Source organism: Xenopus tropicalis, chromosome 6, assembly GCF_000004195.4.
Source record: "Xenopus tropicalis strain Nigerian chromosome 6, UCB_Xtro_10.0, whole genome shotgun sequence".
In the NCBI taxonomy this organism is placed as follows: domain Eukaryota; kingdom Metazoa; phylum Chordata; class Amphibia; order Anura; family Pipidae; genus Xenopus; species Xenopus tropicalis.
This window is the reverse complement of record NC_030682.2, coordinates 106,628,137-106,655,257: the sequence shown is the minus strand read 5'-3', so window position 1 is coordinate 106,655,257 and position 27,121 is coordinate 106,628,137. Positions and strand designations below refer to the sequence as shown.

Below are 27,121 nucleotides of genomic sequence, written 5' to 3'. Positions count from 1 at the left end.
AACATGTAAACTTTACATTGCTCACTATTCCTAACTGGCATGTTTCTTGCAATTATTTTATAATCGCTTATTCATACCGAGAAATGCTACAAGTAAATTTCCCAAGGGTTTAAAATGACAATAAATATGTAGAAGCAGGAGCTGCAGTACAAAAATCCACCTATTCCAAACCCCGATGGGACAGAGGTTGAATATTCAGACTGCTGAGAAATATCTGCTTCGTTTAGTAACTCAGTTTACTCAGTTTAACAGTTTAACTCATTGACTCCCTTTTCTGATACTGTCAGTCAGGACTTTGCTCACCATCAAAAATAACAAAAAAATATCAAAAAATGTAACTAATAGCTAGAGAGCAGAAGTGAACATACAGTGCTTATTTTAACAATAGCTGAAAATTGGATTTTACCACTTGAATTACAATTGGTGAAATTTACTAGTTCAGCTACATCAGATGGTAACCATAATTTCCAGATAATTGTGGTTTAAATTGCACAAGCCATTGACTTGAGAGTCAATACTTGTGACAAAATGGTCTTCAAGAAAGTCTGGCGACAGCTTGTGAGTGAGGGCCCTCCCTCAAGCTTGTAGTGGAATTCCATTAATCAGAAACAAATACCCGGAAACACCAATACTTTAGCCTTGAGAGCACACTATTGTAGAAAATGGCAGAGATCTGGCTTTGAGGCAGACACAGACTAGCAGATATAGGCGAGCGAGTATTATACACTACTAAACATATAAACCTTGCCTGTAATACTCCTATGGGAAAACTACTCAATAGAGACCAATCATGCAAATAATATACATGGGATTCTGCAACTCACATTTAGGCTTACCAAGCTGTGGGTCAGAAGGAGAACTACACCCCCAGCTATAAAAGCCCCCTTAACTGGCCTGCTTCGATCCCCCTCACCTCTCCCTTATCGCATAGTCTCTAACTTTAAAAACTGTCCCTATCGCAAACCCCAACCTAAAAGAGCAGCACAGCAGCATAGCTGGGTGACATCTTCCCTTCAAACCAATATTCTTCAGGTCTCTCCGCCGACACGGACCCTGCTTGCACAAGAGCAGTTGGGTGTAGCAGGAAATCAGCTTAAACTGCGCATATGCAAGCATGCCATGTCGGTGGTAAGACCCAAAGAATGTTCGCTTGAAGTGAAGATGTCGCCCAGGTACGCAGCGGCGCTGCTTTGCTCTTTTAGGTTGGGGTTTGCGATAGGGACAGTTTTTAAAGTTAGAGACTATGCAATAAGGGAGAGGGGAGGGGGGTCGAGGCAGGCCAGTTAAGGGGGCTTTTATAGCCAGGGAGGGTGTTGTTCTTTAATTACTCCGAGTGACTCAAACACTAGTGTTGACCTGTGGGACCAGGGGGTTCACCCTAAAGTCAGACGGGTTAGGGTTAAAATCTGGGCAACCATTAGCTGTTTGGGTTGGGTCAGATTGGGCTAGTACACTCTTCCTATCCTGAAGTCCTGAAGTTTTCCTGTCTTGGAATCTAAGGCACGAGCACAAGGTCATACAATGGTAACATTTTGCAGGTTAGAGTCAGGTGCAGATAAAGGTATTGTGGGTTGGGTGCGGGTTAAGTTTTTCCTGACTACACTACTGCACACTCATCCATGAAGAGGTCCCCTTCCAAACTGCTATTTTGTTTTTATGGGCTATTGAATTCTTTCTGATATTTTGTGTTGTCAATATAAATGACCTTTGTTATATAGTATATGATTATTGTTCTACCCATATTAAAACATAACCCCTTGAACCACTAAAACAATATTGACAAATTATTCCTGTCCCTAATTAAGATATGTATTAATACATGCCCATTATAACCTACAGTACAAGTAAACAAAGTAGAACATAAATCATAAAAAATAGATAATATGTTAACAAGACAAGAGCTGAACAGCTTTCTGCTGACTGTTTGTATGTGTGAGTTGTATTCACACGCTAAGCCAAGGTCATTTTAAGCCTATAATGAAATGGAATGGAATATCAACTTCACGAAAGGCATCACATGGGATGTTTGCTGATCTCACCGAATGATCCTGGATGGCATTCAAAATGTGGTTGTACGCTGCAGAAATGTGAATGTGGGTTGCTGTAATATCCATATTAATGCAGTCCCTATGAAATGTACATGAAGTCAGGTTTTAGAGGGCACACTAGTGGTACAGTATCCTTCTTCAGCATGTGAATGCATTCATTTATGCATTTTGATGTGAAAGCTATACTGTATTTGTATAAACATATTATATGTTGTAACTAACACATTTTTTTTAGCATAGAACAGGAATCCTGAAACCTTTAGCCTAATAAATTGAGATTTATAAGATGATTTCTAATTAAATAAAATTGTTGTAAGAAGAATCTATTTAGTAGACAAATACCGGGGGAAATCAAAAAGTTGTAGTCACTTAACTAAATGTTTAACTAAATGTTTGACTATATATTCTCATACTCACATAGATGTATTTCTTGTGTCCCAAATTCAAGCATGTATTTCCTTATTATGGCTGAGATCTCAGCTTTTTGTGGCAATCTTTTACAGCAGTTATCCCCAACCAGTGGCTCGGGGGCAACATGTTGTTGCCCAACCCCTTGGATGTTGCTCCCAGTGCCCCCAAACCAGGTATTTATTTTTGGATTCCTGACTTGCTGGCAAGTTTTGGTTGAATAAAAACAAGATTTACTACAAATAAAGCCTCCTGTAAGCTGATAGTGTGCATAGAGGTTACCTAATAGCCAATCTTAGCCCCTATTTGACACCTCCATGAACTTCTATGATGCTTGTGTTGCTTTCCAAGTCTTTTTACATTTGACTGTGGTCACGAGAAGAAAGGTTGGAGATCCCTGTGTTACAGTGACTATGGACCCTTATCAGAAGCTCATTGTTCACAACAGTAATTTTAAAGCCTTTAAATTTGCAGTCAGACAAGAAATCTAGATAAAGAAGATAAAACCAAATTCCAAGAGCTTTTATTTTACATCATTATTATTTTATTATATTGCTGTTATTATATAAAGCAATATAAGCATTAGAAGAATAATTACACTCCTAAAGGTATTAAGACTAGTGCAAAAGACTGAACAAAATTATTTGTTTTTGGGGAAATAAATCTTTGTAACAATGCACATATAGTGATGTTATTCTAGTCCATAGATGATTGTTCCTCAGAGATTATTGTATTTTTATTTGGAAAATCAATACAAGTTTTAGAATCAGTAAAAGCATTGTAATTTAGCTAGTGTTATTCAAAGACACCACAACAAAAACTTTACCAAGGCTGAGCACTGCTGCTCATCAATTAACATAGTAAAGATTTTACATGGTTCTACTGAAGAAAATTGCAGACCATGTAACATTTTGAATAGTTGAGTTTCCTTTGCTGTGCTGTGTGACTGTTAAAAGGAGTTTTCTCTCGTTGCAAACATAATCAAGTTGATTCAGTTCAGTTGTTGCAGTCGTTACATACAGAGAATTGATTTGGTGAAGTTGTTGAATTTAGATTCCTATCTACACTATGCGTAGAAGAAAAAGACATTAAAGGTCATATGCGGAGTCCTGACAATGACATAAAATCAATGAGAAAAGACTGTTAAAGCATCATGCATCATACTTATGCATTAAAGGGTTTTGGCCCTTGAAATTCATATAGTCTATTTTTAAGGGGCAGTAAACCTGAAAGTGTATTTTTTGTTTGCTAGGGTCACTGACTCCTGTGGTCATAGGTGAGCTGAGAGACGCACATACAGTAGGTGTCCCCATCCTGTCCCCTACCCGTGCATGGTAGGGGACAGGTTGGGGACACCTATGATTATCAATCAAGTTACAGAACAACAGCAGGCAAAGGAAGAAGGAAGCGCCATTCTTACTGCCTTTGGTCAACGAACACGGCTACCAAGCACTGCACCCTACACCTCATACTGGATTTTTATGATACTCGGAGAATGAGCATTAAAGGGCGAGATTTTGTTTGCCTTAGTGCTCTAGACTTATTAAATGACCCCTTAGTGCTCTAGGCTTTGTTAAATGACCCCCTGTGTTTTTTAAATTTTTGCTAGTATATACATTGCATATACAATACACAGTATATATTGTCTTTGTTGTAAGAAAGGTTCTTAAACTTTCATAAGGTTGATACTTTGTACCTACAATGAGTAACTGATTTCTTATGTGGCTGTGAGAAATCTGTCTATCTATTTAATCTATCTACCATCTGGCTAATTGTCTGTCTGTTTACTTTCTGAAAGACCTTTTCATAGCACAGGTATGGGATCCCTTATCCAGAAACCCGTTATCCAAATTAGGGAAATGTCATCTCCCATAGACTCCATTATAAGCAAATAATTCTAATTTTTAAAAATGATTTCCTTTTTCTCTGTAATAGTAAAACAGTAAGTTATAATTAATCCTTATTGGTGGCAAAACAAGCCTATTTTTTAGCAGGCTTAAATCCTGGAGATCCAAATTACGGAAAGATCCCTTATCCAGAAAACCCCAGGTCCCAAGCATTCTAACAGGTCCCATACCTGTACATTACTTTTATTATGCAGCAGATTATTAATGAAGATTGAGTAATTGTGCATTAATATATTACATTGAAAAATTGGGTCTAGCAATCCATAGCAACACATTTGGGGGCACATTTACTAACCCATGAATCCGAATTGGAAAAATTCAGATTGGAAAACGAACATTTTGCGACTTTTTCGTATTTTTTGCGATTTTTTCGGCGCCTTTACGACTTTTCGGAAATTGTCGCGACTTTTGCGTTACCAATACGATTTCCGTGAAAAAACGCGAGTTTTTCGAAACCCATTACGATTCGCTCGTATCTTGTCGCGACTTTTTCGTATTGAGCGCTCGTAAGCGGGCAAAACTTTCAGACTTAGCATGATTTTGGAAGCCTCCCATAGGACTCAATGGCACCCTGCAGCTCCAACCTGACCCAAGGAAAGTCTCCCATAGGGCTCAATGGCACTCTGCAGCTCCAACCTGGCCCAAGGAAAGTCTCCCATAGGGCTCAATGGCACTCTGCAGCTCCAACCTGGCCCAAGGAAAGTCTCCCATAGGGCTCAATGGCACTCTGCAGCTCCAACCCGGCCCAAGGAAAGTCTCCCATAGGGCTCAATGGCACTCTGCAGCTCCAACCCGGCCCAAGGAAAGCCTCCCATAGGACTCAATGGCACTCTGCAGCTCCAACCTGGCCCAAGGAAAGTCTCCCATAGGGCTCAATGGCACTCTGCAGCTCCAACCTGGCCCAAGGAAAGTCTCCCATAGGGCTCAATGGCACTCTGCAGCTCCAACCCGGCCCAAGGAAAGTCTCCCATAGGGCTCAATGGCACTCTGCAGCTCCAACCTGGCCCAAGGAAAGTCTCCCATAGGACTCAATGGCACTCTGCAGCTCCAACCTGGCCCAAGGAAAGTCTCCCATAGGGTTCAATGGCACTCTGCAGCTCCAACCTGGCCCAAGGAAAGCCTCCCATAGGGCTCAATGGCACTCTGCAGCTCCAACCCGGCCCAAGGAAAGTCTCCCATAGGGCTCAATGGCACTCTGCAGCTCCAACCTGGCCCAAGGAAAGTCACCATACTGAAGCTTGAATGAATCCGAACGCTACGAAAAAATTGCAACATTTTGCGCAACTTTCAGAATGGCTACGAAAAAGGCGCGACTTTTCGCGCAAGTTTTAACGCTACGAAAAAATCACCAGATTTTGCGCAACTTTCGGAATGATTACGAAAAAGTCGCGACAATTTTCCTAAAAATCGCAAAATACCGATCATTACCCACCACGTTCGTGGGTTAGTAAATGTGCCCCTTAGTATGCAGCAGATTTTTAATGAGGATAAACAAAGATTATCCAGTGATAAATTAAATATGTGATTGGTTGCTATGGGTTACTAGACCTGATATAAATGTCAGTGACTTCTGTTACTCTACGGGCCATATTACTTAAAAGTAAGGGTTTTTATAATCATTATAAAATGAGAATTGTTGAAATTCTGTGTACAATATTGAAATTTAACTTGTTTTAAATTTATACAAATTAACATACATACTCCTTCTATTGAAGGTTAAAAAAATGCTTTTGGACGCCATATAATACTCCAAGACCTTTGAACTGAGACTATCACACATGGACATTCATCATATTTTGGTGTAGGGGTAAATATAGGCTATTGCATTGCTTGAACAGACATCACCGTGCCCAGTTTTTTTTTAATGTTTATATAATTAGGTGATTGAACATTGTTTACTGGTTTTATAGTTGCATAACTAAAAGTATAAATTGTTTCTACTAAAAGAAATTGGGGTACAATTAATTAAATATTTTAAATAAAGGTGCAGCATTCACAAAAATAGTGTAATTAACATTTCATGTAATTCCTTATGTAAAAGCACCAGTGGGCCTAAAGTACATTTACAGATTCATACAGCGGTATGTATGCAATCATTTTTCCCACAAATTAACTTTTCAAAGTCTGATGAAATCACAGGGACCAAAAAGCTGTGATACAACACGAGTCTCTTCATGCAGCCATGCCACTGCTGGAAAGCTATGAGATGACTGGATTTTACATGGTGAATTGTGGTTCTTCTTTCTTCACTGAAGTAGTTTGCCCTTCTCTGCATCAGTATAAATAGGATGCGCAAGAAACTGAACTTGATGGCCTTGTCTTTGCTTACTATGTTAATTGTGTTGCAAACAGCATGATACTGTATTAAACTGAGCAGTAATATTTGGCTGAAAGTCAAGTTATTTCCATATTAATAATCACATTATGCATATCTGTGTTATAAAATGTAGCTATCCTTTAACAAGCAGTCAGTTTTCTTGTTACTTTAACCTTGTGCATGTCAGATTTCTCATGAGAGGAACACTTGGACTAAAACAGAACATTAGTCCAGTTCAGTTAAAATCTACTGCCTTATCAGTTATGCTCCCATGACTGCCTCTATAGTTATGCCCGGGGCTGTGGAGTTGGTACATAAATCCTTTGACTCGCTGAGTTTATGGTACCTCTGACTCCAACTCTGACTCCTCTGTTTTTAATATACTAATGTATTTTCCATGTTGATTGAAAGAACAAAACATACAAGGCATTTGATCACTGCCGAAGCTCAGCAATTTGAAAGCTATATGAAGATGGTGTCTGCGTTTGGGAACAAACCAAAGAACTACTGGCTAGGAAGCTAACACGCTACCCTATTGGCCATCTAAGCCTAGCACTGCCAATGTGAATGAGAAACTACAAACATACCTTGAACCTAAAGTTTAAACAAAATACAAAAATGAAAAAATTAGGTTATAATAGTTTAGATAGACTTCACACAAGTGAAACAACTACACACTGGGCTTTATTCTTACAGCAGAGAAGTATTTTATTATGACTATTATCTGTGAAATAGGACATTGTAACATATTGTAGTTTTTTCAATACTATTTCAAATTGAGTCGGTACATTTGTGCCGGTACCTTAAATTACTTCCAACTCCAACTCCCTGACTCCATAGCTCTGGTTATGCCCCTGTAACTGTCTCTATAGTTATGTCCTTGCTACTGCTTCTTACTTATGCCACTGCAACTGCTTCTATAGTTATTTCCCTATAAGCAGCCTTATTAGATATGCCCATGTTACTGCCTTATTACATAGGCCCCTGCTACTCCATTATTGGCTGTGCCCTGCTACTGCCTCTATAATTATGCCCCTGTGACTGCCCTTTTAGATATGCCCCTGCTACTGCCCTATTAGATATGCCACTCTACTGCCCTATTAGATATGCCCCTGCTACTGCCATATTACATTTGCCCCTGCTACTGCCTCAATAGTTTTGTAGCTGTGCTGCTGCACACAGACACTCACCCTGCCTGAGAAACTATATGCACAATGAGGATACTATATGATTAAATATAGTAAAATAGTTCAATATAGTGTATAATAATATATACCCACATATCTTGTTTATGTGTAGATACACCTTATACTCATGCATTTTCATTTGTCAAAACAAGAACATCTCCAGTAGCAATAATATACTATTCTAATAAGATATTTTCATATATTAGTTTTTCTTTACTTTTTAACTGCTCCATTTAATATTACAGGTATAGGGACCAAGAGAATTCCGGATAAGGGGTCTTTCTGTAATTTGGACCTCCACATCTTAAGTCTACTAAAAAAAAATAATAAAAGATTAATTAAACCCAATAGGATTGTTTTGCATCCAATAAGGAATAATTATATCTTAGTTGGAATCAAATACAAGGTATTGTTTTATTATTACAGAGAAAAAGGAAATCAATTTTAAAAATCTGAATTATTTGATTAAAATGGAGTCTATGGCAGACAGGCTTTCCATAATTCGGACCTTTCTGGATAATGGGTTTCCGAATAACGGATCCCATACCTGTATAACATGAGAGAGGCATGAATAACACATTTTGAAAATACCACATATGGATTATTTATGAAAATGCATTCAAATATTCCAGTTCCTGTAGATAATTACAATTTGGTGTATTTTTAACGTAACCTCAATAAACAAGAAGCATATCGATTTATATATGGCGTACAATTGCAAGTTGTGCCAAGGGGCAGATTTATTATGCTGTGAAAAAAACAGCAACAAAATTTGCCACACATCGCCAGGCTTTAGCACACAAAAAATTGGCAGAATTTTTTTCATGCATTTTTTTCTTTCAAAAGAACCTATGTAAAGTCTGGCATTCAGATGGCGAACTTCTCCATTTATTGTACACAGCTTTTTACACCATTTTTGGCGATTGCATAAGCCCACTAAACTACACAATTCTAGTAAACTTGAGTAGAAACCAAACAAACCCCTTAAAGGAATGTTTCACAACAGAAACCCACACACACCCTCTTGGGTTACCTGAAATGCCAGCAATCCAACACCAGGGGTGTAAGGTGGGCAAGTGAAGCCAGTTAAACAACTTACAGGACCCTTATCTGCAGTTAGGCCAGATTAACATAGCGGGTGGATTTTTAGACATAGTAATAGCTAGACATAAGCCTCAAAATGGGAAGTATTCCACCACTGTGGAATGTGAATTTTATGGTCACAGGCTCATTGCACCCCCACCTAACAGTTTAAATAGGGCAACTACTTGGAGGTTTTGAAAGCAAATATGTTGGAAAGGAAAACTTCCTATTTTTTGCTATAATTCCACCACTATCTGTAACACTGTTAGTAGACCGAGTGGACCCAGCTATACCCTCCCAGAGCCAAGTTCACCAGTAACCCTAGGACACTCAAGGGGCAAGTGAAGGGAATGCTGCTCAAGATGGCTGTTGAATGCTGTTGACCCCTTCACTTAATACCTGAAGCTTCTCATGTAAACCTTGTCTAGCACCTGATGCCTGACTTCATTTCTTGCCCTTCCTTTCCATATACTGTACATCAATATGAAGCCCATAGACTTGATATTTTTAGGGTTTGCTTACTGTTTAAAAATAAAATTAAAGGGAGAAAATTGTTGGGGCTTGTTGTTCCTGAGAATAATGGGATTCTAACCTTCATATCATCCAAAACATATCTTATAGCTATTCCTGTGGGACAGTTGTTGAGGCAGAGGAGAAATTGCAATACTGGAAAGGGCTTTATAACTCAATCAATTATCCTTAGAGATAGGTTTCTCAATAGAGCTCTCCCTGAGCAATTGATTCACAAGGCCTTCAACAAAGTCTTAAAAACAGGCAGGATTCAATTACTGCAGTCAGCTCCACTTATCAAAAAGGAACCGCAAATAATAGTAAAAGTCGCCTTTACTTGACAAATCTTTAATTTTTTTACTGAAAGAAAAATAGATGCCCCTGTCTCTCTTTGATGAAGAAATCAGCCAGTCCATCATGAGATCAATTAAGGGCAAAATAGCTTTCATGAGATTTCATGTAACCTATGTCTTTGTTTACAGAACACCAGGTATATACCTAAAAAGTATATAATAAATAAACAGTTTATAAAAACGTTAGTGCACCTACGACAAATGTTATTGTTTTCTGTACCACATGCATTGGATGGTTTTAGTGCCTTTATCCATAAGAATTCATTTAGAAGGCAAGCACTAATGCCAACCCAGGCATACATAACTAACACGTTGCACTAAAGCTACTCTGATAAATTGCAATAGGTAAATAGTGTGCAAGGGATCCTACTTGCATTGACAGGGCGTTAACCACAGGGTTCCTATAGTGTGTTCGGGGTTGGACTGGCCCACCACTAAGGTCTAGTATCCAGTGGATTAAGATGGCGGTGGGAGAAAGATCTTGGCATCAGTGGCACTGTGTTGCCTTCCTCTGCCTTGGGCATGATGTAATTTCTGCTCCTCTGCTCTGTTCCCTCTTACTTGTGGCAAGAATTGGATTAACTCCCCTCTTGCCGGTGCTATTCAGAGTTCTCTGTTGTAGCTTCTCTCAGGTGTTTTACTGGTCACAGGATAATGGGAGCAGAGGTGGGAATGTGGCATCAACTGTGGTTGCCGGAGGAGTTGGACACTGGTTTGGGGAGCTTGGCATCACCTTTAGAGGAAAATGGGCCCTGTAGGTCAGTGTGGGCCCCAGGTATTCCAATCTAAAACTGAGTGTGTTGCACCTACACACATACAACTGACTTGCATCACATGCTAGTGACATGCACGTCACATTCATAGGCACACTCCCACATATTGTGCACCCTGTGCCACAGCTCGTTTTGTGTTTTGTGGTCTCATGTTCTTATTAGGTTATAGAAATACTAATTTCCTTATTAAACATTATTCCTTATGTAGTGTGGTTGTTTAATACATAATATAAACCTATTTTCATAAATATACAAGGTACTTGGATACCTGAGCAGCTATGTAGCAGTTTAAAAGCTGAACAAACAGCTTTAAATAATAAAAAAAAATACAAAGGCGATAAAATAAAAAATAACACCAATTAAATCATACTAGAATATAATGTTTATATAAACTTCTTGAAGAAAAATTGTCAAATCTAAAATAAGGGCACAGTTTCAGTTATAGTATCAGAATGAAGTATATAGGCATTACACAGTATATCTGATTCTAATATGCAGTGTTTATAAAGATTCTGTATGACTACATGTGTAAGAACCCAGCAGGACTTTTGCGGTGCAACAAGGCAGTTCAGAGCTTTGGAGACCTGTCAGTACAGCTGGGTATTCCTCCTAATTGCAGTCAGAATGTTCACAAGTTGAGTTCTCTTTCTATAGAGATTCCTCTGCAAAACATCCCACCCCCAGTTCATAAATCCATTCCATAGTGTCAGGTCACATCAGACAAAATGGAAAAGAGTCACTCCCTTGAGCTCTAACAATCCCTGAATTATTCACAACTTAATCCTACATTTTCTCAGCTAAAGTTATCATCTCTTTTGGATTCAGTGAAAACCCCAAACTGTTTAAAATACTGTAATATACGTACATTTTATTAGGTGCATTTCTGGGATTGTGTGAGTTATACTAGCATTTTTTAGGGTTCCGTAGGAGGAATCATGAATCATAAATAATAGAATCTATAATTATTTACTCAATATTATTTAGGAGTATCTTTTATTTTACCTGCATATAGAATACTGCTTTTACCACAAGTATAAAAAATCTTTACAGGTGCAATTTCTACTGCTTTTTTTCTGGCAGCATAAACAGAGACCACTGATACCATGTCCCCCCACCCCCCACCATATTAGTAGAGCAATAGTGGTTTATTTGTGTCCCCTTTACTATTATACAGTTTTAGTAGTAACGTGCAGGTCAGGAAAAACTTAACCCGCACCTGACCCTAAAGGTGGCCAGACATGTTAAGATCTACTTGTTTAGTAAGGACACTAATTCACTTTAATTAAAATGGGAGGTAAATGGGTCATCAGACTGAGGACTGCATCAGCAATCCAGTGGGAAAATCAAACCTGTCCTATTGGCCAGATTGGGTCTGGTAGGCCCATGGGGGGTGCCCATACACAAGCAGACAAGTTGCCAAATCTGTCTGAAGGACCTGAATCAGCAGCTAAATTCTGCCCTTGTATGGCCACCTTAACTCACGCCTGACCCAAAATGTTGCCATTGTAGGGCCCGCACCAAACCCGTACCTGCTCTGTTTGCTGTCTGTCTGACTGGCCCACCAGGATACCAGGAAAACTCCCAGTGGGCCCAGATGTCAGTGAGCCATTCTTGCTTCTAACATCTTGCTTCTATATTTCTATGGGAACAAGAAAGTGTAACAGATGGAAGAATAGAGTATAGTATGTAGAGAAAACAGACTAGGATAATAAAGGGTTTGAGGGAGAGGAAGAGAAATAAACGTTTTGAGAATGGGCCCATGGTCCTGGGTTTTCTGGTGGGCCCCTGCCATCTCAGTCCTACACTGGCTACTTCTGCATGAGCCTTAGCTTCCCAGATAAGGAAATTTTGGAAGCAAAAGAAAAGTTTTGTTTCCCAGTTTGACCCGCACCCAACCAGAACCTGATATAATAGTTTCCCAAATTACAACCCTAACCCATCTGACCAAAGAGTAAATCCACAAATCACTAAAGGAGGCTCTGAATACCTGTCACATCCTCTGTGCTGATTCTGAGCAGGGAGGAGGGGGAGGAGTCCCCACCCCAGTGAGCTGACAGGAAGGAAGGCCAACAGGGAGAGAAGGGTGTCTGTAATATGCCAGATATTACTGTGTGTGAAAAGTCAGTGGGGAACCCCAGTGGCAGAAAAAGCTCTGTTTAGAGTGAAGAAGGGTGTTCTTTTCAGGTCACGGAAAGCCAAAGGGGGTCCTTTTGAGGACTCTGAAGAAACTGCTACATAAGTGGGGAACCCCCAGCAGCTCAGAGATCAAACAATCTGCAATATTATGTGAAGTTGATTTTGGATCAAAGAAGTTCCCAGGGAGGGGTATTACATCCCAGTCAGTCCTGACCCTGGATGGAGACATGCCAAATTATACTGTACTTGCTCTCCCATATAGCGGAGACATGGGACTCCTGTAGTCAGGGGCGATTCTAGACATATCGCTTACCTTCTGAGCGCAGGAGCGGGTCCGGGGGCGGTGAGATCGCCCATTGCGCTCTCTGCACTAGAAGAGCCGAATTTCCGGTTTAAAAACCGGAAATTCGGCTCTTAAAGTTACCAGGAGTGGCTTTTTGCCACCCCTGGTAACTGGGGCGCTTCTGCCGCCTGAGGCGAGTTTCTCAACTCGCCTAATGGCAGAAGCGCCCCTGCCTGTAGTGCCAAAAAGTGAAAATCAGGCAGGATTTCCTTGAGCAGCAGATAAGGGCTACACAGTATTTATCCATTTGTGGCAAATTACAATTAAAACAGCAGATTACACCCATTTTTACGATTTGCACCCTGCCTTGCATATCATCTACAAAATCCTGCAAAAAGTGCTGGTATTCGGCCAATACCTGAACTTAATCTTGTATAGATTTACTTAACCATCTTAAATATATTACCAGTAGTAGATATATACATTTTTTTGTTAGTTCTTTTTCTTTTTTTAATTTTTGCTTTTTATTCTGATCAGCAGGTGGAATTTCTACAGCCAAATATAACCTTTGTATTGAAAAGGCGGCAGGGCTACTTAAAGAAAATAATTGCTTGAAAGATTAAAATCAAGCTTATTTAAATTCAATTTCCTTTTTTAGAAACACCCTTTGTACTGGAGCAATATTTTGGCATAGCTCGTTCTGTCCCGCTGGCAGCAGGAATCTGTCATTATGGCGTGAGAGCAGGGCTTATATAGCACACATCAGACAGGCCACCTTTTATTTAAAGGTTCAATAAATCCTGTTATACATGTACACATGTAAGTGCTGGATATATTCTAATTATACAAATGCTTGACCTACTTCTCTGTCCTGTACAGTCCTGTATTCTGTAAAGCATCACATGTAATAAGTGCAGATAAGCTGTCAGATATGGAGCAGTAACTATCAAACAGAATAGGATAATATATGAAATACTACCCAGAAACTTATATTTCTGATGCACACCATAGCATCCTTTCTTCACATGTAGAAAGGACAGACAGGATATGCAAGTGTGTAAGGAGTGCAAATCTGCACTATTAATTGTAAATATTCACCTTAGATTAACACGTTGCATTGCACCTTTATGTAGTGAAGACACAGAATCACTTACCCATTATTGTGTGAATATGTCAAGATTTTATTTCTTAACTCTGCAAATGATGTGCAGCTTTATAATAGCCAATTCCAGCCAATATCGCCCTGCATTAAGCTCTAAATGATTAACTGCCATAGGAAACATGCTTCCTGATATTTTTAGAGAAACACTTAATTGCATGAGCTCCAGCAACTAGAAAAGCTGTTGATACATTAGATGTTTTAATGTAAGTTATTTTGACCCTTGTCACTCAGACAGAAATTAAATGGAGACAGCAATGCAGTTGGAGAGAAAACCTCTGTTTGTCAGACTAAAGTGAAAGATAACCTTTGGTGATGACTAGATGGGTGTAAATGCCCCAAAATACATTGTAACAATCCAACATTTTAGTGAGATGTGCAGGAGAACCACACTGCCACCCTCAGCATTACATTAAATCAATAGTTCCCAAACTGTGGGTCCCAACGGCATGAAAGCAGGGGCCTAGCCTGAGTGCCAATTAAGATGAGGGTTGGGCTGAAATGGTCCTATATACTCCTGTACCTTTATCTTCTGTATTAGATATTATAGGCTGAAAAAACAAATATTTATATTAATATATACATCTGTAGTTTTGTTTCATCCTGAGTGAATGATTGATCAAAAATCAGGGAATTGAACCCAGATAATCTGAAAACATCTGTTTGACTGTAAGTCTAAGGGAAAGCCAAAATTAGCTTATATGAAAAGGACTTACCGGTCTTGTCAATTAATCATTTTCAATCCTTAGATATTGTTGGAAATGTCCAGAAAATGGAAAGGGGATGTCAGCGATGTTAAATGTTCTGCAGAAACAGAGAGAACATTCAGTGCACTGTGAGATTTAGAGTGTTGGAGAAAGTTCATATTAGGGATGCAACAAATACAGGATTTCGTTCGGGATTCAGATTCGGATCTGGCCGGATCCACTTGCCGGGCCAAACCAAATCTGAATACTTAACATCACACTTCAATATTTGTCTGAATCTTTCACAAAGGATTTGGTATTCCTCCAGATCCAAAAATAGTGGATTTGTTGCATCCCAAGTTCAAATGCATTCTGTTAACTGTTAAAATACTGATTAAATAGAATGTTATACCTTTTCGCATAAACAGTTTGAGAATTGTAAAGTAGAACCACAACAAAATGTTTGATGGAATATTTTTCTAGAAAATCCATATAACCGCTTTTAGAATTTGTCACAGGTGCAATATTATTAAGTAAGTTCCATACCGCACAGATTCTGTTTCTAAATAAAAAAAATTGATGCTTTCAAAATCTTATAAATTCCATCTGTGTCAGCTATACATGACTTTAAAAATATAGTATTAAAAATAAATGAAAGCAATCATCTATGAATAGGGTTTTATAAAAACAGACTTAAGGTGGCCATACACACTATAATTATGATCTTTCCTTCGACAACTAGTTACAGGTCATCCACTCTACTAACATTAAGAGCTGAATCATCAGATATGCAGGTAAAAGCAAAAGAAATTCTTTAGGCTAATGCCACATGAGGCGTATGGCGGATATTTTCGGCAAGCGTAAAAGTCTCGCGTTTTCATGCGTATATCAGCTACATGTGCCTGCACCCGAGCTTATCTCATTCATTCGGGTGCAGGCACATGTAGGAGGCGTAGGGGGAATTTTCAGCAAGCGCTTTTACACTTGCCGAAAATATCCTACGCCTCATGTGGCATTAGCCTTACCCCTATCTTACAATTCAGCATTAAAGTTATGATGTTCAGGCACCTGCAAAGGTGCCCAATCAAAATTTTCAGTCCTGCCCAATCAACGAGATGATCAATACCCGATAGGGTTTAGACAAGATGTGTTACTGAAGATGTGTTTTTTTAATTCAACCTATATTAATCATCTTTAACTATAAGAGGCAAAATTTTAGTGCATATATATTTATTTCCTGTTATTTGTATAGTGCTGACACATCTCTGCAGTGTCTTGCAGACATCATTCCCATCAGCCACCGCTCCAGAGGAGCTTACAATCTAAGGTCCCTATTACATTCACATTATAACTATGGTCAGTTTAATCAACAGCCAATTTACCTGCCTGTATGTCCTTGAAGTGTGGGAAGGAACACGTGTACCTGGAGGAAACCCGTACAGACTATAAATTGTGCTTGCTGTTAAATTCAATGGGTCACATACGTAAGGGTTAATAAGATACAGGTATCGGACCTATTATCGGAAACCTATTATCCAGAAAGTTCTGAATTATGGAAAGGTCATCTCCCATAGACTCCATTTTAATTTCTAAAAATGATTTCCTTTTTCTTTGTAATAATAAAACAGTACCTTGTACTTGATCCCAACTAAAATATGATTAATCCTTATTGGAGCCAAAACAATCCTATTGGGTTTAATTACTGTTTAAATATTTTTTTTGGCAGACTTAAGGTAGGAGATCCGAATTATAGAAAGACCACTTATCCGGAAAAACCCCAGGTCCCGAGCATTCTGTATAATAGGCCCATACCTGTACTGAACTTACATATAACAACACTCTGTATTGCTGATCTTAAAACTAATAAAAACTTTAAATTAAAAAAAAAGCTGAATTTAAAGGCATACAGAAGCATTTTAAAAATGTGACTGTGTCCTTTGTAGAACACACATTTTTTAAAAGAAATCTTTAAAGACTGCTGCACAGTATTGATGTGTTAGCCTAACCCACTTAGTTCCATTCCGACCCAGCAACTCATCAGTTTTTATAGACCTGCACCCTACCTGCTCACCTCTGACATCATGAATTTGGTGGGTCCAAGCAGGAGCATGCCTATAAATACATGGTGCTGGGGCATAGTAAGGTTGCAAAGAATGTGAGGAAGTTGGCCCAAACCCGCCCAATCCATGGGTTTCCACCTGACCCACACATCGCTATGGGGCCCATTTATGACTGTCCCAGCCTTTATGCTCAGGCAATCATAAAGAAAACCCTATGTGAGTTTAATAATCACGCAGAGTTTTGCCCCGAGCAATCTGGATAACAGATCCTATACCTGTAGGACCTGTAACCTTATATTGTTCTAATCCCACTTTGGCTGAAGCCCTAGTTTGTGGTTAATAAGTTTACATATGGTAACCTTGGTAACATGTTTAAATATGGCTTGAAGAGAGTAAATAATGTGCCCAAAATCTCACTTGTTTAGTCTTCAGGATAGGCCTTCTATCTTCTGGATCAGCCCCATCTAGAGGGGCCAGCCCTACAGTTTGGTAGCTACTGCCTTACAAGAAGTGATTAAATGTGGGTGTTGGAATCTCTTATTGGATCTTACTGACCTGGAACCCCCTCTCTACATCTAGCTGCAACTTCTTCCATAATCAAAATACTCCTGGGTCAGGGCAAAAGTTGAAATGCATACACAGATAGAATGATACAACTCTATAATGCATCCCACAAGTAACACTTGTCACTGGAACTACATGGAACTGGAACTAAATGCCTTGGCAAGATAAAGGCATGTAGTTCTATGTTTGCCGTTTAATGAAACTACATTCTGTCAAACATTTCCATAAACTGGGTCAACTAAACTTTGAGGGGTAATTCAAAAAAATGTATTGAAGTGAAATTTGACTAAAAACTTGCAATATAACAATTTTAGGAGAAACCTTGTGTTAAAGATTGAAAATCCCTTTTTTGAATCAAATTCCTGCAGACATTGTTTCAGTACAGGCAGTGGTTTATCAAGTTAATAAAGCATAATACTGTCACTTATGCATCAATGAATTCTGCTATGTTCTACAATAAATGGTGCAGTATTAAAAGAGTCATTTGTTCGCACAAAATTTTCTTTTTTTTTTTAATAATTTTATTGTTTTTAGATAATTACAAGAAACATTGGAAAACAATTGAGGTCCCAACAGGGATTAGTAACACAAAATTTTCTTGAAACATCCAACTTAACTAAAATGAACTCCAGAGTTGCAAGACACTCAGAAACAACATCATGGTGAAATAAACAGCGTATATTTTATTATTCTATCTGCAACTTACAGGGTTTGTTGTACAACGCAATGTTTCCTGAGTAGCACTGTATTTAGAGTGTATATAAGGGCAACATTATTAAATAGGCCATTGGAAGTCTTTCTGCTATGTCCGTGTATTGGTTTATGTATTAAATTGAAATTCAGCATAGCAATCAGACACAAAAATGATCGAATTTTTGTACAGATCAATTTATTTGCAACCTTCTGAAATTCTCCTCCAGTTCTGATACTGGCAGCCATTCCTTTAAATGCAGATTTTTGGTTCTGGAATGCATCAGACCAACCAATTGCACTGATGTTAATTAACTCATGTTTACTTCTCTAATGACATTAAAATCCATTCTGAATCAAGTAGTTTCCTTTATAGCACAATCATTAATTATCCAATCCTCTTTTTTTAGCTGTGGTTGTCCTCAATCTACCCTTGTTGAAATACTGCTCCCTGATTCTTTTATCTGTTCAGTAGTGATGTGCAGGTCAGGAAAAACTCATGCCACAAAACCTTAACCCACACCTGATCTAACCCTCCAAATGTTGCCACTGTAGCACCAGCACTTGTCCTACCTGTACTCAAGTCTCTATGCTCTGTACCTTAAGTTGCTGGACAGGGAAAGTGAGAGAAGATAAATAGCGTATTTTCCCAGTCTGACCCACATCTAACCCAAACCCGCAATGGTGGCCCACATTTCAACTCTTACCCACCTGACCGTAAACCTATAAATAAACATGAGGAAACAGACACTCATGCACACAAACTGTGCTGCTTCTTTATTTAACACAACAAGCTTTGGAGCTATAAGCTCAAGAAATAGAGCAAGAACTTATAGCTTGAAACATGTTGTGTTAAATAAAAACAAAAAGACAATAGTACAGTTTCGCATAAGTGTCTGTTTCCTCATGTTTATTTAGTGGAATCTACTGGGACCTAAAGTTAAGGAAACAGGCGCCATCATTATACAGTATATCCACAACCTGGTCCAGAACCTGTTTTCATTTTGACTAAGGGTAAACCCATGAGTCAAGTGAATTGCAGGTCAATCCGCACATTACTACTTTTCAGTTTAATTTTTTATTTTGCAGCCAGTATCCTCTTGTTCTTCTTTAAGAAACATGGATACGCTGAAACCAACATTTTTGTTACTATAACTTTTAAGGTATTTTAAGGTATTAAAATTAGGAAGCCATGGATCATTAGGCCACCAGATCTGGTCTAACCAGAAAATATTTTCTTATCAAATATTCTGTTTGCCAGCAACATCTATCTTTTTTTATAATGATTGGCTGATTGCCGCATCAGTATAGAAGGGTCCTGTCTGGTTTTCATAATTTAGAAAACTGGGCAGACAGTTTTGACCCGGACAGCCATTCTGAAAACCGATTCTGGGTGACAGCCCTATTCCCTACATTGTGCAAAAGTTTGGTTTAAGTTTAGGGTAAACCAAAGGCGATGTGTATGTATTAGGGATTGAGTATTAACATAGATCAATAGGTACCCCATAAATCTAAAATCAAAAGTGCTGGCAATGTGGTCAGTGTAGAAGATGCTACATTGTGCCTGGTGGGCAGGACTGTAGTAGAGAATCAATTATCAGCACAGTTTATCTTTCAGTAATACTCCTTTAAGAAAACTCAAGAACACTTTGCTCTTTATAAAAGACAGTTATGTCCAACTTCTGTGGTGCCAAGGGCCAAAAACCTTCTGGCTTTAATAATGGAAGGCTGATAATGGAATGTTGACTATTACCAGTTTTTTACTACTTTCATCACAAAACAAAAACTGTAGTACCGTGTTAGCCAGTGTCAAAAATAATAATAAAAAAAACAAAAAAAAACCCAACAAAACACAAATACAAGAGTATTGTAGAAATTATACCTATATTGGCTAACAATAAAAATACATTGCAAGCTTTCAGAGCTCTAAGGCCCCTTCATCAGGCAAAATACAAATGAGAACTGAAATGGCACAACATTTATACTGATAGATCAGAGAGAAGTGTTTACAAGCAATAAATTAGGAAGTTACAGATAGATAGAGATAACTTGTGAAGATAGTGAAAGTAATTAAGGTTTATTAGGGTGGGTTGTAAATAGTCCAGGAGTCTGGATTCAGTCAGATCAGATAGTGTGACATGAAACCTGACCCCAAATTAAGGCCCTGTCTTAATGTGTTAAATAACTCCATACATTTGAATTCATAGATCTTCCTTTCTCGTTCAGATCCAAAGTTCCCTTTTAGAATTAACACCTTCATGTCCTGAAGCCTGTGGTCCTGATTGCAGAAGTGTTGTCCCACTGGTGTATCACATGCTTTGGTTTTGATCTTATGTCTGTGATGGTTCATCCTTGTGTGCAGTTTTTGCCCTGTTTCTCCAATGTACATTCCTCCTGTAGTGCACTTAGTACATATGATCAAGTACACAACATTGGAGGAAGCACATGAATAGCAGTCCCGAATGGTGTAGACTTTTTGTGTATTCGGTATTGCAATCAGGACCACAGGCTTCAGGACATGAAGGTGTTAATTCTAAAAGGGAACTTTGGATCTGAACGAGAAAGGAAGATCTATGAATTCAAATGTATGGAGTTATTTAACACATTAAGACAGGGCCTTAATTTGGGGTCAGGTTTCATGTCACACTATCTGATCTGACTGAATCCAGACCCCTGGACTATTTACAACCCACCCTAATAAACCTTAATTACTTTCACTATCTTCACAAGTTATCTCTATCTATCTGTAACTTCCTAATTTATTGCTTGTAAACACTTCTCTCTGATCTATCAGTATAAATGTTGTGCCATTTCAGTTCTCATTTGTATTTTGCCTGATGAAGGAGCGACACGAGGAGATTAGTCGCCCGCGGCAAAACTCCCTGTTCGCGGGCGACTAATCTCCCCGAGTTGCCTACCCCTGCCATCCCACCGGCGAACATGTAAGTCGCCGGCGGGATGGCAGACGCGGCGGGGCGATTTCAAGAAATCGCAGAAAAAGACTCGCGAGTCTTTTTCGGCGATTTGTGCGAAATCGCGCCGCCGCGTCTGCCATCCCGCCGGCGACTTACATGTTCACCGGTGGGATGGCAGGGGTAGGCAACTCGGGGAGATTAGTCGCCCGCGAACAGGGAGTTTTGTCGCGGGCGACTAATCTCCCCCGTGTGCCAGAGCCCTTAGAGCTCTGAAAGCTTGCAATGTATTTTTATTGTTAGCCAATATAGGTATCATTTCTACAATACTCTTGTATTTGTGTTTTGTTGTTTTTTTTTTTTTTTATTATTATTTTTTACTACTTTCATGTACCTAATATAAATGCACAGTTTAATAACATACCAAGACGCAAACAAATATGCATAATAATGTGGATAATTGAATTCGGAACTCCATAGTTTGTTTAATATTCCAGCAGAAACTTAATGCTGTAATAGGTAGTCCCAAAAATACAAGGAAAACAAAACCAATCAGTTATAGTACTCCGAGTTTGAAATATTTCCAGTTGGCGTATTAACTGAATCATTTTTCAAAGACAAATTAAATATACGATTTAGTGTTGAGCTGCTAGAACTTTTCATTTACCATACAACAACAGAGGAAAGCAGACACTGTACTTTACAAGGTGAAGTGAGGTCACATTACAGCACTATGATAAATAGCAATGATTTTGTGCAGTACTAAACAGGCATTAGCCATTGTTTTTGCTACATCCTGGGCCTTATTTCAAGTCTTATATCCTGATGCAACCACACTTTTCTAAGGTTATAACAATTTGTATATCAAATTAGGTTTGCAAAACAACTCATTGCTGTCTTATTGCATGTTGTGGTCTGTAAAAGGCATCTCATAAGCAAAAGAAAAACCCTCAACAGTATATCAATTGGAAAATCTGAAAGGCTATTATCTCTAATTCCTGGATTAGAGCTCATTTTTAAATATCAAAAGCAATAGATACAGCCATGGGATACAGTGGCATAACTAAGGGACCATGGCACCTGTGCTAAAACTACACCTAGCCCCCCCATCACCCCTCTGCTGGACATATATGCCACTTTAATGCTTTTTTATTGGGGCCTTCATGTAGTGTATGCAATAACACTAGCGGGTCCTATGTGGGGGGGTGGGCATTGGTGCAGTCAAACCCGCTGCACCTCCAGTAGTTATGCCACTGATGGGATCCTCTTGTGAGCCCTAGGAACAGTATTTAAAAGCAGGCCTGGAGTTGGGAGAAGGCCACAAAGGCAAAGGCCTATGCCAGCATCATTTTAAGGACAGGCCACACATGGATAGAGATGTAGCGAACTGTTCGCCGGCGAACTAATTCGCACGAAAATTGGGTGTTCGCAAGTTCGCAAGTTTGCGAACTTTTAGCGATGTTCGCAATTTTGGGTTCACCTTAGCTGGAGCCAAATTTTGACCTCTCACCCCAGAGCCTCAGATACATGGCAGCCAATCAGGCAGCTCTCCCTCCTGGACCCCCCCCCCGGACCACTCCCTTCCATATATATAAACCGAAGCCCAGCAGCCATTTTACATTCTGTCTGTGTGTGCTTGATGAGTTAGCATAGGGAGAGAGCTGTGCAGGGGTTTGAGGGACAGTTTAGGTAGCTTTGCTGACTAGTAATCTACTTTCTACTGCTCTGTATTAGCATAGGGAGAGAGCTGTGCAGGGGTTTGAGGGACAGTTTAGGTAGCTTTGCTGACTAGTAATCTACTTCTACTGCTCTATATGTAGCTGCTGTGGGCAGCTGTTCTGCTGATCTCATTTGCTGTAACCCAATAGTCCTTGTAAGGACTGCTTTTATTTTATGATTACTGTTACTCTTCTTTTCATTGTGTACTGCAGCTCCGTCTGTGTGTGTTGGAGACAGGTGTGCTGGTCATAGTAGTGCACTAAGCACCAACCACACATTCACATCATTTTTTTTATTTGTGTTTTTTTACTTTGCTACTGTAATTTATAGTGCCCAGTGCTATTAGTCTAGCTGTGTTGGGGACTGGTGTGCTGCTCCTAGTAGTTCACCACCAGCACCAACCAGAGATCACTTTTTTTTTTAATTTTTTTTATTTATCTTACTGTTCTTTAACATGTCCAGTGCTGTTTGCTGTTGTTCATTAGAAATGTAGTGTGATTTGTGCCCTTTACAGCACAAAACACAACGCTGTGTCAACAACGTATTTTTCAGATAAATTTTTGCCCTTGATCCCCCTCCTGCATGCCACTGTCCAGGTCGTGGCACCCTTTAAACAACTTTAAAATCAGTTTTCTGGCCAGAAATGGCTTTTCTAGGTTTTAAAGTTCGCCTTCTCATTGAAGTCTATGGGGTTCGCAAAGTTCGCACTTTTTGAACGGGGTCGCGAACTTTTTTTGTGAAGTTCGCTACATCTCTACACATGGAATCTTCTTGTAAGCCCAAGGAACAGTATTTAAGGGCAAGCCTGGAGTTGTGGGGAGTCCTATGCCAGCATGATTTTAACAGCAGCAGCCTAGCCGTATCTACAAAAAAAAAAAGCCAGACCCATAATTTTGAGAATGTTCTCTTTTGTACTTTAACAAGGTAAAGGGCAAGGGCATGTCTGAATAACACATAGATCACACAAAGAGAAACAATAAAATCTATGCTTGAAAACATTACATTTTCTCTTGTGAATATAGCAATTAATTATTATAAACGATTACAGATTTGCAGGTCTGCTAGCATAACAGACCTTGAATGTGAATAACAAATATTTCCTTACTTTAATAGTATAATAATCTAACATCCAAAATAATACTCCTGAAAAATACGCCTAATAACTCCTTAAAACTGTCTATATACACTACTGGCTTTTAGCTCAGCCAATCTTAACTTAGTGGGCAGCATATTGGTCAGTATATGGGGGTCACATGTGTAGCCAAATTAACCAAAAATGGTGATAACTCCACATGAACAAATATGATATATAGGATAAGCTTTGTCATGTATGATATTCCTTTCACACCAAACCAGAATGGTTCATGGCAAAGTATTAAGGAAGAAGATGATAAAATTGGGACTGGGAGAAAAGGTTACTGCGACTGAGAGAAAAACAAAATGGAGCAGGGACGACTAACACCCAACAAGAGAGTATATACTGGAATAGTGATTATATCAAACTCTTGGTACCCATACCCATACCCTATAAGGGTATGTTGATCAGAGTAACCTGTATCACCATAAACTCCACAAGTCTATGTAGTCAAATCCATGATAGAAAAAGGGCCACATGGAAAGTACCAATATTACATTTAAAAGGGAAGCCATACAATTATGAGAGCTTTGACATTGACTTGGAAGGTTTTAAAAATACTGATCTAGTGGCCCATAAAATGACAACACTACTATATTTACTGTATGGCAAGGGCCAGGTCATGTCAGTTCATAAAACATTTGAACAGTTCATTTGAACATTTCTTCAGTTCAAACTGAGTTCAAATAAGTGATCCCTGTGTACCTACTGACAGTAGATTCTTTTTTAACAGCTTCACAAGGGACTAGGAAGTGAATGGAATTCTAACAGATCCCCACTTGTTACTTTACTTATCCACCCCAAGCTACATATTGACCCAGACCCACCTGTCCTATGCAGGTATATGGAATCCTTGCACTAACTTCTATGAGGCCTAAGGGCCACATTAAGGCCCTCTGCTTAAACTTCATTTTTTTCAAAGTTTACATTACTTTCATACAGCATGTGCAGGAGTATGAGCCCATTATAAATATAATTTCCTACATGGAAAAACCAAGAAATTTGGTTGCAGTGGCTCTATTACCCTAGCATAAAGAAGTGTGTTTCCTTTGCATAGTCAAATTAAATTTTATAAGAACCCAGTGCCAACAGAGTTTGGCATTATATTAGCCTCATTAATATGCCTATAGCATTTTATTAACGTGTATAGATTATAAACATAAAAATATACACATGAGACATAATCATAAAAATGTGTTCTCACTTATTACTAGTTATTGTCACCCTGGCTCAGGACCATAGAAGTCACTGCACCGTATAATGGAGCCAAGTGTATAGAACCTTGTATGTGAACCTTTACATGCTCATTCATAGCTACAAAAGGGAACAGTGGTTGTCTTCATGCAATGAATTGAATATATTGAAGAGAAAAATGCAATCACAGACATAAGCTCATATTTGCAGTACAAAGCCTCAGCCTATATTAAAGCAATCACATTACAATGCACTATAAAGTGTAGCCATTCATATCACCCTTCCGGATCTGGATAGCTTTTGCTTACCTTTTAAAAGTAAATTCACTTCATGTGAGCAGATATCTGTTCTCCCATCTCACCTGGGCATGGTGGAAGGGACCCTGCCCGTATCTAAAAAGATGTCACCTCAAAATAAACATCTTGATCAAATATATGTGAGAATTAAACTGGCAGATCATGTTCTACTGGTACAAACATTAAAAAAATAGGAAAAAAACCCATAGCAACGAAGATGACAGCATGACAACCGCTGTTACTACTGCATAAGCATTAAGAAAAAAATAGAAAAATACCCTTAAAAAATACTCCCACTCAGGATTACGTTAATCATATCAGAGAACATGATACGAAACACAGCCTCAAAGAATATATTTCATATACTTCTACCGATTCCCATAAAATGTGAAATATGAAGGATACATAGTGTACTTTTTTACCCCTTCAATACAATGACATACAACATTTTAATTCTCTATTGCAATTAATTGATGAGAATGAAAGGTATGGATGTAAATAGGGAAAATCCGTCAAGAAATTCAGGAGTTAATTATGACTGGGTGAAACTCTGTGAATCCTTTTACCAGTGCAGCAGCACAGACTGGCACCTTACAATGAGTTGCTAGTATTACTAATAGATACAGTATTTCATTGCCACAGAATGTCATGAGGATACACAGTTATGCATAGCTCCACAATACGCAGTTTTTTTTAAACAAAAACATCCTTTTTATCATGTTTTGAATTCTGTGTGTGCTGTTTCCCTTACTATCCATTGGCCTATGTAATATTGATACTGCCCACAATCTGATCACAAAATGGTCTGTCCTAAACTGCCCCTCCCTATGGTGCCATGTGGTGAATATTATGTCTCCACAATACACCCCACAGCAAATAATTGGGGCCTGGTGATATTTATAATGTTTATCTTTTTATACAGTAACATAAGTAAACTGTACAGAGAGTGCAATGTAATAAACAGAAACGAGTAACCAATTGCCTTCTTAATGTTTCATCTGGGTCAAGAGTTTAAACCCTGGTTTGTGGGGACTGATTTGAAAATCACTATTCCAGACAGCTATACAGCACTTGTGTAACAAGAACTAAACACCCATAAATTCTTGCATTTTTTTGTGAAGAAAAAATATTGTGAGTGCCTGATGAAATTGATTAGGCATGTTTTGATAGAGGTAAATGTATGGTTGGGCTGAGGCAATGCCTTCTACATTATATAAAGAGCCAGTATTTGCCTTCACAGCCTTTGGTAAACATCCAAATGATATTTATATATATTATTTTATTGTGTTACTATGAATATTAAATATTTTTTTCTGTCAGGGAAGTTCAACCTGTGATCCTACAGCTATGGTTGCTTAGCTGTAGCTGTATGGTTGCATTATATACTTTCATACAGAAACTTTATCACTAAGTACTGTACACCAGCAGTGTATAAATAGGATCTAATATTCCAAGATTACAGATTGAAGAAGGAATGCAGGAACTAGCCTTGTGATATGATATAATCTAAAAAAAGTGAATACCAACTGCTAAGCATGCTCAATAGCTATATGTTACTTATATGTAGTCTAACTAAATACCATTTATAACTAGAAAGGGAAGTTTGAGAACAAACTTCATGTTTGGTTGAAAAACGTGAAATCTGATCTGTTGTTGGCACCGCCCACTTTTTCTAACCTTTGACCACAGTTATATAGCAAA

At 38.7% G+C, this 27,121-nt stretch overlaps 1 protein-coding gene across 2 annotated transcripts in view; it reads right to left on the bottom strand.

The window, feature by feature from the left end:
- Nucleotides 1–27,121, bottom strand: part of dlgap1 (discs, large homolog-associated protein 1) — a 340,814-nt gene that overhangs the window by 216,102 nt on the left and 97,591 nt on the right. For both annotated transcript variants that reach the window (XM_031903257.1, XM_031903258.1), the window contains exon 4: nucleotides 14,881–14,968. The gene's annotated coding sequence lies outside the window, so the exon portion shown is untranslated. The remainder of the gene's footprint in view (nucleotides 1–14,880; nucleotides 14,969–27,121) is intronic.